Source organism: Sorex fumeus, unplaced genomic scaffold, assembly GCF_029834395.1.
Source record: "Sorex fumeus unplaced genomic scaffold, SorFum_2.1 ptg000044l, whole genome shotgun sequence".
Lineage (NCBI taxonomy): Eukaryota > Metazoa > Chordata > Mammalia > Eulipotyphla > Soricidae > Sorex > Sorex fumeus.
Window position 1 is genome coordinate 66,703,815 of NW_026606101.1, and position 18,567 is coordinate 66,722,381.

The window sequence follows — 18,567 nt, forward strand, 5'->3', positions numbered from 1 at the left end:
TTGAGAATCGTCCATGCTGTTTTCCAGAAGGGCTGAACCAGTCGGCATTCCCACCAGCAGTGAAGGAGGGCCCCTTTCTCGCCACATCCACGCCAGCACTGATTGCTTTTGTTCTTTTGGATGTGGGCCAGTCTCTATGGTGTGAAATGATATCTCATTGTGGTTTTGATCTGCATCTCCCTGATGATTAATGATGTAGAGCATTTTCTCATATGCCTTTTAGCCATTCATATTTCTTCTTTGAGAAAGTTTCTGTTCATTTCGTCACCCTATTTTTTGATGGAGTTGGATGTATTCTTTTTGTGGAGTTCAACCAGTACCTTGTATATTCTTGATATCAACCCCTTGTCGGATGTGTATTCGGCGAATATCCTTTCCCATTCTGTAGATTGTATTTTGGTCACTGTTTCTTTTGAGGTGCAGAAGCTTCTTAGTTTAAGATAGTTCCATTTCTCTATCTCTGTTTTCACTTGCTTGGCCAGTGGCGTGACATTTTGAAGATACCATTAGCTTCAATATCATGGAAGGTTTTGCCAACTTTGTCTTCTATGTACCTTATGGATTCCAGTCTGATGTTGAGGTCTTTAATACATTTTGATCTTACTTTTGTACATGGCATTAGGCAGAGATCTGAGCCCTCTTTCTTGCATATAGCCGTCCAGTTTTGCCAGCACAATTTGTTAAAGAGGCATTCCTTGCTCTACTTCACTTTTCTTGCCCCCTTATCGAAGATTAGATGATCATATTCTTGAGGGGAGATGTCAGTATATTCAACCCTGTTCCATTGGTCTGCACCTGTGCCTTTGTTCCAGTACCATGCTGTTTTAATTATTACTGCTTAGTAGTAGAGTTTGAAGTTAGGGAGGTTGATTCCTAACATTTTCTTTTTCTCAAGGATTGCTTTAGTATTCGTGGGGGCTTATTGTTCCATATAAATTTCAGGAGTGTTTGCTCCATTTCTTTGAAGAATGTCATGGGTATCATAATAGGAATCACGTTGAATTTGTACAGTGTATTGGGAAGTATTGCCATTTTGACAATGTTAATCCTCCCGATGTTAAGCCTCCCGATCCATGAACAGGGAATATTTTTCCATTTCTTTGTGTCCTCTTTTATTTCCTGAAGTAGTGTTTTGTAGTTTTATTTGTACAGTTCCTTTACTTCCTTAGTTAAGTTGATTCCTAGGTACTTAATTTTCTGGGGCACAATTGTGAATGGGATTGTTTTCTTCATGTCACTTTCTTCTCTTTCACTATTTGCATTTAAGAAAGCCATGGACTTTTGGGTATTGATTTTATAGCCTGCAACTTTGCTATACAAGTCTATTGTTTCTAAGAGTTTCTTGGTAGAGGTTTGAGGGTTCTCTAAGTATAGTATCATATCATCTGCAAATAGTGAGAGCTTGATTTCTTCCTTTCCTACCTGGATGCCTTTAATATCTTTTTCTTGCCTAATCGCCATTGCAAATACTTAGAGTACTATGTTGAACAGTAGTGGAGAGAGTGGGCATCCTTGTCTCATTCCTGATCCTAGGGGGAAGGCTCTCAGTTTTTCCCCATTGAGGATAATGCTTGCTGTAGGCTTGTGGTAGGTAGCTTTAACTATATTGAGGAAAGTCCCCTCTATCCCCATTTTGGCAAGGGTTTTCATCATAAACGGGTGCTGGATCTTGTCAAATGCTTTCTCTGCATCTATTGATATGATCATATAATTTTTATCTTTTCTTTTGTTGATATGATGCATTATGTTGATTGATTTCCGAGAGTTAAACCATCCTTGCATCCCCTGGATGAATCCCACTTGGTCATGGTATATGATCTTTTTGATGAGTTGTTGAATTCTATTTGCTAGTATTTCGTTGAGAATCTCCGTATCCATGTTCATCAGGGATATCGGCCTGTAGTTTCCTTTTCTTGTGGTGTCTTTGTTTCCTTTTGGTATTAGGGAGATATGGGCTTCATAGAAACTGTTTGGGAGAGTTTCTGTTTTTTCAATTTCCTGAAAAAGCTTGAGAAGAACTGGCAACAGGTCTTCTTTAAATGTTTGGAAAAATTCGCTAGTGAATCCATCTGGACCTGGGCTTTTGTTTTTGGGAAGACTTTTGATTACAGTTTCAATTTCCTTGATGTTAATAGTTCTATTCAGGTACTCTATGTCTTCTTGATTCAGCTTTGGGAGATGATAGGAATTCAGTAATTTATCCATTTCTTCTAGGTTCTCTTGTTTCGTGGCATATAAACTTTCAAATTAGTCTCTGATGATCTTTTGAATTTCTTTGGTTTCTGTTGTGATATCCCCATTCTTATTTCTGATTTGATTTATTAGGGCTCTCTCTCTCTCTCTTTCTTTGTGAGTGTTGCCAGTGGTTTATCTATCTTATTTACTTTCTCGAAGAACCAGCTCTTGGTTTCATTGATCTTTCGGATTGCTTCTTTGGTTTCCATGTCGTTGATTTCTGCTCTAAGTTTTATGATCTCTTTCCTTCTGCCTGATTTTTGGCTCCTTCTGCTGATCCTTTTCTAAGATCTTGAGCTGTGAAGTCAAGATGTTTATGTGCATCCTTTCTTCTGTCCTGAGATATGCTTGCAGAGCTATAAATTTTCCCCTTAATATGGCTTTTGCTGCATCCCATAAGTTCTGGTAGCTTGTGTCTTCATTCTTATTTGTTTCCAGGTATCTTTTGATTTCGTCCTTGACTTCCTTCGTGATCCACTCATTGTTCAGCATTGAGCTGTTTAGTTTCCAGGTGTTTGATTTGGTTCTCCATGTCTGTGTATGATTCGCTTCTATTCTCAGTGCATCATGGTCTGAAAAGATTGTTGATACTATTTCTACCTTCCTGATTCTATTGAGGTATGTTTTGTGGCCTAGGACATGGTCTATTTGGAAAATGTTCCATGCTCACTGGAGAAGAATGTGTATTCTTTCTTTTTGGGGTATAAAGCCCTGTATAGGTCTATAAGCCCTTTCACTTCTATTTCTTCTTTCAAAGCCAATGTTTTCTTCCTGAGTTTTGTTCTTATTGATCTATCCAGAGGTGATAAGGTGATGTTGAAATCTCCAGCTACTATTGTGTTGCTAGCAATGTTCTCCTTAAAATCTGTTAGCAGTTGTTTTAAGTATTTAGCTGTTCCTTCATTAGGTGAGTATACATTAAGAGTGTTATTTCTTCCTGTTGTACATATCCCTTGATGAAGAGAAAATAGCCTTCGCTGTCCCTTCTAATCTTTTTCAACGTGAAATTAGTGTTGTCGGATACTAGTATGGCCACCCCAGGTTTTGTGAGGGAGCTGTTTGCTTGCAGGATTGTTTTCCATCCTTTAACTTTGAGTCACAAATGCTGGCCGACTTTGACTGTGAGTGTGGAAAGGTAGGACTACAGCTGAATCTTACGAAGACAATGTTTATGAGAAACAGCCTTTTTCCTGACGCCCCATTCGCTCTCAATGGAACGACCATCTCCGAATGCAACAGCTATGTGTACCTAGGTCGAGAAGTCAGCATGACAAATGAGCTGGCACCCGAGCTGCGCAGGAGGAAGAGAGCGGCTTGGAACGCCTTCAAGAACGTCGAAGAAATAACTAAGAGGACGAAGAACCTCCGGCTCCGAGCACATCTCTTTGATTCCACTGTTCTTCCTGCCTTAACATACGCCTCAGAGACCTGGGCCCTACGCAAACAGGATGAGAACACTATTCGGGTCTCCCAAAGAGGAATTGAAAGAGCTATGCTTGGAATATCACGTTTCACTCAAATGAGAGAAAGAATCCAGAGTTCCGACATCTGTCGATGATCAAGAATCAGGGACGCTGTCTCATTTGCCAAGGTGTCAAAAATCAGATGGGCTGGTCACGTAATGAGATTTAAAGACGACCGCTGGACTAGAGCTGTTACCGACTGGATTCCACGGGATGTCAAAAGACCGCGTGGCCGCCCACCTACCAGATGGTCAGACTTCTTCATCAAGATCATGAACGATCGGTTTGAGGCTCTTCATGTTCCCAGAGCGAACAGATGCCACTGGGCTACACTAGCACGTGACAGGGACAAATGGAGACGTTACTGGCGCCCGCTCGAGCAAATCAATGACTAACGGGAAGTTAAGTGATTAAGTGAACTTTGAGTCTATGTTTGCTCTGACTGTTGAGATGGGTTTCTTGTAGGCAGCAGAATGTTGAGTTCTGTCTCTGAATCCATTTTGCCACTCTGTGTCTCTTAATTGGTTAATTTAGACTGTTGATGTTGAGAGAGATTATTGTTATGGGGTTTTGTGTCATCTTTCTGTAGGGTCTGTTGTGCTTGTAGGGTTTGTCTTGTTTATAGTAGCCCCGTTAGCCCTTGTTTTAGGTTTGGTTTTGAGTCTATGAAGTTTCTGAGCTGCTGTTTATCTAGAAAATAGTGTACCATTCCTTCGATTTTGAGTGAGAGTTTAGCTGGATAGAGTATTGTTGGTGAAGCATTCATTTCAGTGAGTTTTTTCACTATATCCCACAATTGCCTTTGGGCTTGGAGGGTTTCCTCTGATAGGTCTGCTGTGAATCTAAGGGGTGCTACTTTGTATGTGATTTTCTTCTTTGACCTTGCTGCTTGCAGTATTGTATCTCTATCAGCAGCATCAATCATTCTAACTATGATATGTTTTGGAGTGTTTTTGTTAGGGTCTCTTTTAGCTGGCACCCTTCGGGCTCCTTGAACCTGAATGGCTGCATTGTTGAGCTCTGGGAATTTTTCAGCAATGATTTGTTTAACTGTGGTTTTTTCATTGGGATTGTTTCCCTGAGCTTCTGGTAGTCCAATGATTCCAATGTTGTTCCTCTTGGAATCATCAACTAGGACTCTGATTCTCTGTAGAGCTATTTTGAGGTTCCTTGCCACTGTTTGTTGTTGCCTGTTGGCTTGGTGTAGCTGATCTTCCAGCTCACTGATTCTCTCTTCAGCTGGGGTCATTCTACTGTTGAGGGCAGAGACTGAGTTTTTCATTTCATCTACGGAATCTTTTATTCATGACATTTCTGCTCTCATTTCTTCCTGTAATTTTTCAATTTTTTCTGCCATGTCACTGGATATCTGTCTGTTTCATTGAGCTCATTGAACATCTTCATGATTTCATATCTGAATTCTTTGTCAAAGAGGTCCCTTAGGTGAGCAGTATCTACAGAGGCTTCTGGATTCTTTTCATTGTCCTCCCCATGTGGTGGGGATTTGCGTTGTTTCTTCATGTTGGTGTGTAGGTATGGGGACTAGGTTTCTTGGTATGGGTAAATTACCTGCGGCTCCCTGAGCGTTGGCCTGCTGAAATTGGGCCACGCCCACTTCCACAGAAGCCACGCCCACTTCTGAAGAGGCCCACAGAAACCTGGTGTGTGTGGGAGGGGTAAAGACTGGGTGGTGGAGAAGATCAGCACAGCTTGGGAGACAAAGAGGAAGAGCCAGAGAGAGGCTCAGGGCTGCTTTTCTCCCAGTGTCCGAGAGGATGCCTGGGGGGCTTGCAGGGAGAAATTCAAGTCCCGGGTTCGAGTATGGGTGGATAAACTGACCTGGGTGGCAGAGAAGATCAGCACAGCTTGGGAGACGAAGAGGAAGACTGAACTTGACTATTTCAAACAATAAAATGTTATTTACCTATTCTTTTCTTGCTTATATTTAGCTCTCTGCAGAAGCAGCTGGTCCTGCATTTGCAGGAGCTTTTAGCATTTTTCTTCAATCTTAGTACTAAGACATTTGTACCATTGTCCAGAAATGCTCATGAACAATTAACTGATCAGAAAAAAATAGCCGCTTTATTGGCATAAAAGCATGGGAAGCATGTTCCCCAGCAGAATGTGAAAAGCAAATGTGGAAGAGAAATGGCCTTGCAGAGCTATGATGATGTAACGGTTTATACATATTCTAGTAATTTTCCAGGAAACATGTATATTCATAGGAGTGGGCGGTGAACATGCACAGTTGAGGGGAATAGAATGGGTATATGTTGACTGTGAGATAGGAATAGAAACATCACCAGGGGTGTACTGTTCTGCCAGGGGGTCCTTATCAGTATAAAGGTATTCTGAAGGTTCTGACTTGGCCAGTCAGTACCAAAATAAGACAATGAAGTGACTTTTCCCAGTGAGGGACTGTTACACACTCCAAACTACTTGTCTCAAGCCATTTAATTTTACTTTTTTTCTTTGTTTTTAGGTTTTTTGTTTTGTTTTGTTTTTACTTTTTGGGTCACACCTGGTGATGCTCAGGGGTTACTTCTGGCTCTGCACTGGAATCACTCCAGGCACTTCTTGGGGGACCATATGGAATGCCGGATATCAAACCCAGGTCGGCCACGTGCAAGAAAAATGCCCAATTCACTGTACTATCGCTCCAGCCCCTTTACTTTTTTACTTTCTTCTTTTTCCTATACTCCTCCATTCAATCTGGGTTGCACAAACAGGGAGTGGGAAAACTTTTTTCTTGCATCTGTAGTGGAATATTTTAGTTTTTCTAGCCCCAGAGAGCCCTACATTTTTAGGAGGGAAAAAAGGAAGGGGCTACACTAGAGATGACAATTATATAACCAAGCTATTGGGATCAGAATTGCTGAGTTGGGGCTGGAGAGACAGTACAGCGGAGTACAGGGGAGGGCACTTACCTTACACATGGCTGACTCGGGTGAGTACCTCAGTGTGTGGCCCAAAACCAAAAAACAAGAAAGGAGGGTGGGGAGAACGAATTACTGAGTGTATACTAAAATAATATAAGCAAACAGTGAATACAAAATTAATATAAACATCTGTCAAAAACATCTAGGGAAACAAAGTTCAAGAATCTCAGTGTATCGAGCAAATACCTTATGTGTTTCTTTTACTTTGCTTTTGTTTTGGGGCCACTTCTGTCCTGGCTCTGTGCTCTACGATGACTCCTGGTGGTGCTGGGGATTAAATCTGGGTGACTTTGCCCTGGGTGTTTGTTGGTATGTGTTTTTCTGGCGGTTTTTTTTCCCCCTTTTGTTCCCTAAGTTGTCGTTTCTGTGGTGATGCAGAACAATTGACAATTAACAATTGCAATGCTCACTCTTGTTGTGGTGCTTGAACACATTTGGTTGCCATGCATTAAGATCACACTATGGTTGTGGCATTGGTGACCCCAAAAGCAGAATCACGAGGATAAAGCCTGGGCATGAGAGCTGCTACCAGGGATCTAATAACTTTATCAGCCTCACACTTACTGGGCAGCTTCTGTACTGCTTAGCTACCCCTGGACCCTGATTGGGGTAGTTGTTTTGGTTTTGTTGCTTTGATTTGTTCTGTGGCCACACCCAACAGTGTTCAGGGGTTACTCCTGGCTATAACTCAGGAATTACCCCTGGTGGTGTTCAGGGAACCATATGGGAAGCTGAAGAATGAACCTTGGTCAGGCACATGCAATGCAAGTGCCCCACCCATTGTGCTATCACTCTGGCCTCCTGATTGTTTTTTTTTATTGCAGTTTTATTGAGAAATTATTGATATAGAATAAACTACACTATTTTAATGTGTATATTATGGACTGCACACACAAACATTCCATTATCACAGTCAAGATAATAAATATATCCCTCAATATAGTCGTTAACTACAAAAATGGCCTCATGGCCTTTATGTGTATGGTGAGGGAGCAGGATTTGGGGTCACTGCTGGCTGTGCTCAGGGGTCACTTCTGTTGGTGCCCAAGATACCACACAAGCTCCTAGGGATTGAAGCAGGGTTGGTCACCTAGCCCCTGTACTCTCCCTCTGGCCCAAGCCTCACAGAATCTTTCAATCCATTCTCTACTTGCTCCCTCTCTTTATTCGTCCCACCCCTGGATAACCACTGACTTGATACCTCTCTGCTGGTCTGCTTTTTCTAGGATTTAAAATAAATGAAACAATCACTGTATCACTGTTCATGGATTGTTACGGGTGCCAGTAACGTCTCCATTCGCCCCAGCCCTGAGATCTTAGCAGCTTCTCCTTACTTGTCTTTCCCAATGCTACCATATTGGAGGCTCTTTCAGGGTCAGGGGAATGAGACCCATTATTGTTACTGTTTTTGGCATATTAAATACACATGATAAGACACTCTCTAACCATTTTCCATAATTACTGCACCATATTTGATGGGGTTCAGATGGTAGGCAACAAATCATAGAGGGAAATATATATGTGTGTGTGTGTGTGTGTGTGTGTGTGTGTGTGTGTGTGTACACCTCTCAGAGAGCCCGGCAACCTATCAAGAGTATCCCGCCCACTTGGCAGAGCCTGTCAAGCTACCCCTGGAGTATTCGATATGCCAAAATTAAACAATACATTATATATTGTGTTTGGTGGAGACAGGGTTCTGGAGGGTCAAACCCAAAGCTTCACACATGTAAGTCATATTTGCCACTGAGTTACATCCTATGTACTACTCTACCTTATTTATTTATGTTGGAAGAATGGCTTGGGCCACACCCAACAGTGCTCAGGAGTCACTTCTGGTGTTGCTCAGGGGACCATATGTGATGCCAACCTGGGCCTCCTGTAAGAAAAGCATAAACTCAACCCAGTGAGCCTTCTTTCTAGTTTTGTATTACTTATTTGCTCAGCTTTATTATTTTGAGATTCAGACATTCACCCCTGCTCAGTAAGTACTACTGTACTACTCCATTGGTAGCCCGTTCCAGTATTTACTTCGACCATTTACCTGTAGAGAAACATTTTATACAAAGTTTGTATATCTATAGTAAAATTACTATGTGCATCCAGACTCGTGTCTCACTAAACATGGTCTTGAGGTAGACTAAATGGCTACCCATAACAGGAATCAAAAATTCAAAAGCCTACAGGAGCCAGACAGTCAACATAAACAGTTCTGCCCTCTGGATTCCTTTCGTCCAATCTGAAGACACAGCTGACTGTTCTGAGCTGCCCTTAATTGCCAGGTTTTCTTTTTCATTTTTTTTTTCTCTAAGGGCAGTCACAAGTATTATGTTAAGTTTCTTGAATCTTCAACATGACACAATTTTCTTCCCTTCCCAAGTATAGAAACAAATGAAAAAGAAGGGTCATAAATAAGACAGGAATGAAAATCCCAATATTATTATAATTGGTGACCAAATGTTTTAATTCATTATTTTTACTATATTATTCTCTCTCCTGTTGTTCTCATTTGACTTTTTCAGAATAAGTAACAATTTATTAGCCTGGGAATAAGTTTAGATAAAGTCAGATAGAGAAGGAACTTTGACTTGCTAACTGGTCCCCCAGCCTGTAGCACCGAAGAGCAGGGAATTCTTAACCCTACTGAGAATTCAAGGGTGTAATAAAGGGACATAAAGAGTGAAACAGAGACAGAAGCAAAGAAAGCTCATAAAATGTTTAGCCACTCAAGTTTTCTTTCTTTCTTTCTTTCTTTCTTTCTTTCTTTCTTTCTTTCTTTCTTTTCGGGGGGCAGGGTGGAAGCCGTTTGCAAACCCTGAATACCCAGGGATCACTTCACTCGATCACTTGACATCCCGTTACTCATCGATTTGCTCTAGTGGGTGCCAGTAACGTCTCCATTCATCCCTGTCACATGCTAGTGTAGCCCAATGGCGTCAGTATCCCTGGGTGTAGCCCAGACACCATTGGGCTACACCCATACTCAGGGGTACTCCTGGCTCTGCACTCAGAAATTACTCCTGGTGGTGTTCAGAGAATATGTGATGCTAGGTATTGAATTGGGTGGGTCACTTCTATACAAAGCAAGAGCCTTACCCAGTATACAATTCTGGCTCCCACTCAAGCTTGATTTCTTCTCATCTCATCTATCAGATAAATCATGCCTAGTGTTACATTGGAAAAGTTGGGCCCCCAAAGAAGTAAGTCACCTAAGTGTCTTGTGAAATGTTTCAGGTCACTTGACTCCTAGGGATTATGCCTAGTATATTGCAGGTGACTTAGATGAAGTGACGATGAGGAACAGAGTAGCCTTGTGAAAGGGAGTTTTCCTTCTCAGCCCACGTTGGACAATAGAAAAGGGCCTAGTAAAGGTTAGGACTAGTAATTCTGCCGTGAGCACCTGCCCAGGGAAGATGGTCCTATCCACCAACTGTACTTGGCAGCTGTTAGACTGCACCTAAATTCTGATGTCAGCTGGTAAGTAGACAGGGCCCACCATAGCAATGGAATTCTTAGGGAGTAGTCAAACCACCTAGCCCTAAGGTCGTCTGGACCTACCTTGTGAGCACAGGAACTAAGACCTGATAAGACCCTTACCTGGAGCTCGCCCAGACCAGAGAAGCCTGGGCCCACCCTCCCAGAGAGAAGATCCAGCAGGAGCGTAGGTCAAAAAAGAGAGTTTCAGAGGAGACCACGCCGAACTCTACCCCCTTTGCAACAACCTTATCAACTGACTCTTAGCTAAAAAGACCCACTTGGGGCACCTTGGGAAACACCCTATATAAGTTACCTTGAACAAAGAAAGGATGTACTTATGCTGCCCGAGCCCATGTGCTGCTTGAGCACTTATATCACCTGCATCTCTCCTCTCTGAGAGAGGCTGGAGCGATAGCACAGCGGGTAGGGCGTTCGCCTTACAAGCGGCCAACATGGCCGACCCGAGTTCGATTCCTCCACCCCTCTCGGAGAGCCCGGCAAGCTACCGAGAGTATTCGATATGCCAAACACAGTAACAACAAAGTCTCCAATGGAGACGTTACTGGGCCTGCTCGAGCAAATCGACGATCAACGGGAGGGCCTTTACCTTTTTTGCGGCTGGAGCAATAGCACAGCGGGTAGGGCGTTCGCCTTACAAGCGGTCAACATGGCCGACCCGAGTTCGATTCCTCCGCCCCTCTCGGAGAGCCCGGCAAGCTACCGAGAGTATTCGATATGCCAGACACAGTAACAACAAGGTCTCCAATGGAGACGTTACTGGGCCCGCTCGAGCAAATCGACGATCAACGGGAGGGCCTTTACCTTTACCTTTACCTTTATCTCTCCTCTCGAGATGTGTACTTTCATATCTAATGCTGGGATGTGTGTAGTGGGTCTCTTCACCTTTAGAGAAGCCCGATCTCTCTCTCTCTCTCTCTCTCTCTCTCTCTCTCTCTCTCTCTCTCTCTCTCTCCCCCTTTAGAGAAGCCCTCTCTCTCTCTCTCTCTCTCTCCCCTCTCTCACACACACAGACACACAGACACATAGACACATACACATGCAACTTTCCCTCTCTCCCCTTCGTAAAAGTCTCCAAATAAAAAGCTATTTTATTTCACTGCTTGTCTACTCCTGAAATTCCTTTCTGCAAGACAAGACAAGAACCCAGTAAACCCTGCGTAAGGCCTAGGACTGATTTTCCTTTCCTACAAAGAGTAATTCCTCTCCCCAACCTGAGTCTGTGTCTCCCCGAGAAATTGGGTAGTGGGGATCAACTCCTAAGATGAAGTGGACATCAAATGTGGCTTGACAGGCCCGCTCATGGGGCTGGCATGGTTCTGGACTGTCCCACACGGCTCATCACAGACTTTATCAGTCCTGGTCTTCCCAGTTGGTCCCAGCATGGCAGAGATGGATCAGAAGAAAGTAACTATTTCTTCCTCTCAGCCTCACATAAGCTACCTATGGGGGCCACCAACTTCAAGTCCCACTAAATCTTCATAGCTGGAGAAATAGTGTCTACTTTGCACAGGCACTTGGGGTGCATATTTTACTCTAATTTTTTTTTATTTTGGGTTATACCCGGCGTTGCACAGGGGTTACTTCTGGCTCATACACTCAGGAATTACTCCTGGCGGTGCTTGGGGGACCATATAGGATGCTGGGAATCATACCGGGGTTGCCCACGTGCAAGGCAAGTGCCCTACTTGCTGTGCTATCGCTCCAGCCCCGCATTTTTCACTCTAGAGATTGGCCTGTACCTCCATCTGAGGTGTATAGATGTGTACTCTTCTTTTTCTCCTCTGGAGAAGCCTATATTCTCTCTTAAACATAGTTCTCTTTTTCTTTCTCTCCCTTCACATTTCTTTAAATAAATTTCTTTAAACAAATTTTTTTCTTTTTTTCTTTTTTTTCCTTTTATTTTATTTTATTTTATTTTACAGTTGTAGATTTACAATTTTTTGTGCTTTGGTTTCAATTATACAATGATCAGATACCCATCCCTCCACCAGTGCCCATTTTCCACCACCATGGATAATATCCCTCCCACCCCCATCCCCCCATCCCCCCTGTCTCTGTGGCAGGGCAATCCCCTGTGTTCTCTCTCTCCTTTTGGGTGTTGTGGTCTGCAAAAGAGGCATTGAGTGGCAAACATGTTCAGTCCATAGTCTACTTTAGACATGCATCTCCCCTCCTGGGAGGATCCTCCAAACATCCTTTATTTGGTGCTCCCTTCTCTATCTGAACTGCCCTTTCCTCTAGGATACCCGGCTGGCCTCTAAGTTATGGAGTAATCCTCCTGGTGCTGATCTCAGCTATTCTTGGGTATTAATCTCATACTTTGTTACTTTATATCCCCCAGATGAATGCAATCTTTCTATGTCTATCCCTCTCTTTCTGACTCATTTCGCTTAGCATGATACTTTCCGTATTGTACCACTTAAACAAATTTTTTTTTTGTAGGAGTACTGCTATTATTTCAGCCCCTGATTAGCTGATTGAACTGTGCATGAACTCCACCTTACTTTTTTTTCCATTTTTTATAATTTTATTTATTGAATCACCATGAGAGCAGTTACAAAGCTTTTGGGTCTAAGTCTCAGTCATACAATGAAACACCCGTACCTTCACCAGTGCCCATTCTCCACCACCAAAAATCCCAGTGTACCCCCATCCCACACCCTCCCCCTGCCTGTGGGGCAGATGATTTCCACATTACTCTCTCTCTCTACTTTGATCACATTCACTATTTCGACACCAGACCCACCATTATTTGAGATTTTACCCCAACACTCAGATCTGCTGAAAAGGCAACAATAGACAATTTGTGTTCTATTGCTGGTTATGAATAACATATGATGTCGTGTGGCTACAGTAGGGCCATGTGGTTTTGAAATTCTGAAATTTTAACACTTAAATCTGGAGGGATTTCTGCCAAAAGCCACTGGGTTTCGAGATTTGTTTCTGAGTCTCTGGGATCAAGGCCGTTGAGCAGCTTGATGAGGAGCCAGAGAGGCAGTTCGTGGGCGATGACTTGGGGTCTCGTTGGGGTGGGGAGGACAGGCCCGGCTCCCCCCCCCCCAATCCCGTGAGGCCCAACAAGTTTCATCACTGCAGGCCCAAGCCTGACTGTCCAATGGCCTCTGGAGGATGACAGCCACCAAGTTGCCAAGAGGGAGCAGGCGGAGGGACAACACCCTTTCCTCCCTGGGGTGGCCCGGCGACAGTAACGTACTGTGGAGTCCGGATGCATTTCTGCCAAAAGCCACTGGGTTTTGAGATTTGTTTCTGAGTCTCCAGGATCATGGCCGTTAAGCAGCTTGATCAGGAGCCAGAGAGGCCATTCGTGGGCTATGACTTGGGGTCTCGTTGGGGTGGGGAGGACAAGCCCGGCTCTACCCCCATCCCGTGAGGCCCTGTGTGTCTCGTCACTGGGGGCCCAAATGTGACTATCCAGTGGCCTCAGATGGATGGCGGCCACTGGGCTGCCAGGGGAAACAGGCCAAGGCACGAAACCTATTCCCACCTGGGTTGGCCTAGCACCGATAACCTATTGCAGAGACCAAACGCATTTCTACCTAAAGCCACTGGGTTCTGAGATTCATTTCTGAGTCTCTGGGATCATGGCCATTAAGCAGTTCAATCAGGAACGAAAGAGGCCTTGCCTCCAATTATATAGCTGAGCCAGAGGTGATGTGGGTGTGTTTCCCACATACCTAACTTTTGGCCGTTTACTTTCTTGGTAAACTTGGCCCCAAGTTTTTGGGGTATGGCCAAAGTCACAGCAGCAATTTTGGGGTATCTGGAAGTCTGAAGGCGTCATGAGGCTGCTGATGCACTCGCCTCACAGGTACAGATTGACCTGCTGGCGGCACCACACCCCCTAAACAAAATTATTTTACTTTGCTATTTCCTCTCCTCCTGAAATTCCTTTCTATGAGGGAAGGTGACAAACATAAAAATATTCTGGCCAGAGAGATAGTACAGTGGTCAGGGTGCTTGCTTTGCACTTGGATGACCAGGGTTCTCTCCAGCATCCCATTTAGTCTTCTGAACATGTCAGGAGATTCCTGAGTGCAAAGCCAGGAGTAAGCCCTGGCTTACACAAATAGCCTGCCTGTTAAGTTCTTTTTCATAGTTGGCTCCCCAGAAACCCAGCCTGTTACAGTAGACTCTGGAAAACAGGCACTGAGATAGGGTTTTGGAACTTGATAATTAGTTACCCACCTGACAATAAGGATCCCTATCATAAGAATATAGTTCATTGGGTTTTTTTGTGTGTGTTGTTGATTTGGTTTTTTGGTGGTGGGGGGGGAGGGGCATACCCAGGGCTTACTCTTGGTTCTATGTTTAGGGATCACTCTTGGTTGTGCTCAGGGGATTATAGATGCTGCTAGGGATCAAACTTGCTTAATTTGGTTGCTTGCAAGGTCGAATAGTGGTATATCTCTTCAGTCCCAAGAAATAGTCCATTGTTAAAACTATTATGTGTGGCTAATCAAGTTGGTACTCCTATAAAGGATATGGATTAACTGCTGTAATGGGCATATCAGGTATTATCTTATTATCTCAATCTTACTTTGGACAAATTGGCAGGCTACTGAGTGTAACCTGCCCACACGGCAGAGTCTGGCAAACTCCCTGTGGCGTACCCAATATGCCAAATACCAGTAACAATGATGGGTCTCATTCTCCTAACTCTGAAAGAGCTTTGAATGTGGCACTTTTTAAAAAATCTCAGGGCTAGGATGAAGGAGACATTACTGGGGCCTGCTCAAGGCAATCGACGAACAACAGGATGGTCATGATCATGATCGTGATCAGGTATTTGAGAAATATGGTGTTGTATTGGCCTAGAGAAAACACCTTAAGACCAGCATATGCAGCTAGTAAAACCATTGCCTACTCCTGGGGTTTTCTTATCCTGGAATCCCTAGAAGCCACAAAAAAAGACTGACCTGGGCACTTGTCAACCAACCCCCACCAGACAGAAAAAGGACCTGGTATTGATAAAGGTTGGTAGATAGGGAAGGACCACGATGGGAACAGAATTCTTTGAAAGTAATAAAACCAACTAGCCCTAAGGCTGTTAGGACCCACTTTCTGGATATAGAGACTAAGGTCTGATAAGACCTAATAAAACCTGGAGTCAGCCCAGACCATAGAGGGCTGGCCCCACCTTCTAAGAGAAACTCCAGTCGAAACAAAGGTCAAGTAGTTTCAAAGAAGAACATCCCAACTCTACGCCCTTGGCAACATGCCTAGCAACTCTTATCTAGGTAGAAAGCCCCAAGTGGGGCAGCTTGGAAAATGCCTATAAAAGCCAACTTGAACAAAGAAAGTTGTGTTGTGACCAAGCGCATATGTTGCCCCATCTCCCCGCTTGATAATGTGTACTTTCATGCTTTTGTATCTCATGCTGTGATGTTGCTGAAGCTCTCTTTGCCTTTGGAGAAGCCCATGTTCTTTCTAGAGTATGTGGCGGGGATTAACTCCTGCGGTGGCAGAAGAAATGGAAGTGGACGTCAGGTGTGCTTGACGCCTATCCAGCAGGGCAGGCGGGTCTCTGCTGTGAAGGGGCGCATCACAGACTTGATCAGTCTTAGCCTTCCCAGCCAGTCAGCGGGACGGAGGTGGATCAGGAAAGAGTGGGTCCACTGATATCAGTATCATCTAACTGCTGTGCCTTCCTCCCTCACCCCAGCCTCCTCTACTTCAATATAAATCCCCCTGAAACGCAGGTTGCCTGGATCTTCATCAGCCTCTCTGGAGGCTTGTGGGATCCACTCTCTTTTCAATAAACTCCTTTCAGCCTGGTTCTCCTCTTCCTAGAGGAGAATCCTCTGTGTCTTCCTTTCCGCAGCCCCATCCCCAGACCTTTCAGTAACTATGAGGACAATAAAATTGTGCTGTGCTCTGCACTGAATTGCATCCTCCCAAATCATAGACTGAAGTCTTCTCCTCCAGTGTACTTGTACTTGAAGATAAGTTTTTAGAGAGTAATTGAAGTTAAATGAAGTCAAGAGTAGGATCCTGCTCTGATGAAATTAGTAGCTGGATAGTTGTCTTATAGGAAGGTTTAGAAACATACTTCTCTTCTCCTTTCCTGATACTCTTCCTCCAGGCCAGAAATGGAATTTTTGAGGTGCTGGAGAGAGTGTACATCCATTGCTTTGGAAGCAGCCAACATGGTTTCAGTCCCTGGTACCACATATGACTTCCCGAGCCCCGCCAGAAATGATCCCTGAGCTCAGAACCAGGAGTAAGCCCTGAGTAATGTAGTCAGGTGTGGCACAAAAACGGAATTTTTGAGAATCCTTGATGAAAAAGAAGGGAATCTACGAACATATAAAGGAAAAATTAGGTTGGGGAATATTCTCCCAGAACACAGGACTTAACATCTCAGTAAGAACCTTAGGATTTGGTGTCAATTTGCTACTAGATGGTTTCTAAAATCATGGGAAAAGTGGTCATCTAGACTGAGATTTAAATGTCACAACTGCCATGACAGAGGATGGAAAAGTAAACATAAAGGATTAGACATTTAGTTATTCTAGAAATAGGGACCAAAGCAATAGCACAGTGGGTAAGTCATTTGTCTTGCATGCAGCCTACTCTCATTCAATTCCTGTCACCCCATATGGTTTCCCATGCTATGCTAGGAGTGAGCACAAAGCCAGGAGTAAGCCCTGAGCACTACTGGGTGTGGCCCAGAAGCAGAAAAAGAGAGAGAGATAAAAGAAGGATGACAGGAAGGATGACAGGAAGGAAGGAAGGAAGGAAGGAAGGAAGGAAGGAAGGAAGGACGGATTACATTATATGTATGGAAAATAAGATGTAAAAATGGAGAATCCATCAACTAACCTACAGAAGGCTATATATCAAGGAAATAAAAATATGCTTTCGTGAGGGGCACCACCAATGTCATTTAGGGGCTCAACAGTGACTTTCTCATTTGTTTTGAGACCACACTCATCAGTGTCAGGGATTCCTCTCTGCTCTCCATTTGGGGGGTCAACCCAGCAGTGTCTGGGGAATCATGTGGCACCAGGGATTGAACCCAGGCTTCCCATGTGCTCCTTATCTCGCAGGCCCCAGAGATGACTTTTTAAAAAATTAGTAGTAAATTTTCACTAAAGGAAATCATTTAAGAATCGATTTAGCAATAGGGATAATAGGGTCTCAAATGAGAGGAGCTGAGTTCTAGTGATGTGAGATATATGTGTATATAAATATGAGTGTTTGGTGTTAGGGTTTGAGCTCTGGGTCTTCTACATTAAAGCATGTGTATTACCACTGGGAAACATGCAGGTTGTGGTATTTAATGGTCAGAGTCAGCTGGACAATTATTATAATATGAAGTCAAAGGAGCAGTCAAGGATGAGTGACCCACGGAGAATTATGAAGATAATTAATAGAAGATTGTGTCTGTAGGAGAAAATAGATGGGCAGCCAAGGAGGATATTTCTCAGTTTGTATCACCAGAGGAATTGAAAAATGTATAGCCAGGAGACTAAAGTAGTCACTTCAATTAAAATCATGATTCCTTGCCAAGTTTCAAAACATGAATCTGTTTTCAGTCCTGGAGCCTATTAACTCAAGAAGTATCAGGTTCCCATGAGGAAAGAATCTGAAACACTCTGGCAAATGTACCCAGTGATTGGTTCTTCAGTCTTTCCCCAAAGGTTATTTCAGATTCTTTGAACATTAGGACATTTACTCAGATAATGGTGCACTAAGAATACAGGAATATGTAAATATTTTAGGGACTGTTGATCACAAGGTCTATTAGTGACATCGATGCTTGAAGACTCAGAGAATTATCATGATATCCTTTGGAATAAGTAAAAAGCGATATGCTATTCAAGGTCCAGTCACAGTGGATCCACTGACGCACAGAGCCGCATTGTTAATCATTTCCTCAATTCCCAAGTATAAAATTAGAATACACAGATTTCCTTGTTGGCACAACCTAACAAAGAAATGTATCTATTCTGTTTGGGCTCTGGGTCTGTGAAATAATAGCTATCATAATGGGAAAGATCAACTGGAAAACTCTGGAAGTACTCCCACCGCCAACCAAGATGTTCAGACAAACTAATAAAATCATTAATATTTCTTTAGGTAATGTTGGAAACTAGTGCTACTTTTAAAACTCTAAAAGTTACAGGGGGTATAATTCCCCTTATACATCCATTTTATTCATCAGTCTATTCTCTGCTGCAAAAAAACAAGTGGTGCACTGGAGTGATAGCACAGTGGATAGGGCGCTTGCCTTGCATGTGGCCATATGGTCCCCTGAGCACTGCCAGGAGTGATTCCTAAGTGCATGAACCAGGAGTAACCCCTGTGCATCACTGGGTGTGACCAAAAAAGCAAAACAAAAAGCCACAAACAAAAAATAAGTGGCTTCTGAAGGAAAGGGCAATGTAGTATCTGTGCTCGAACATAGTAAT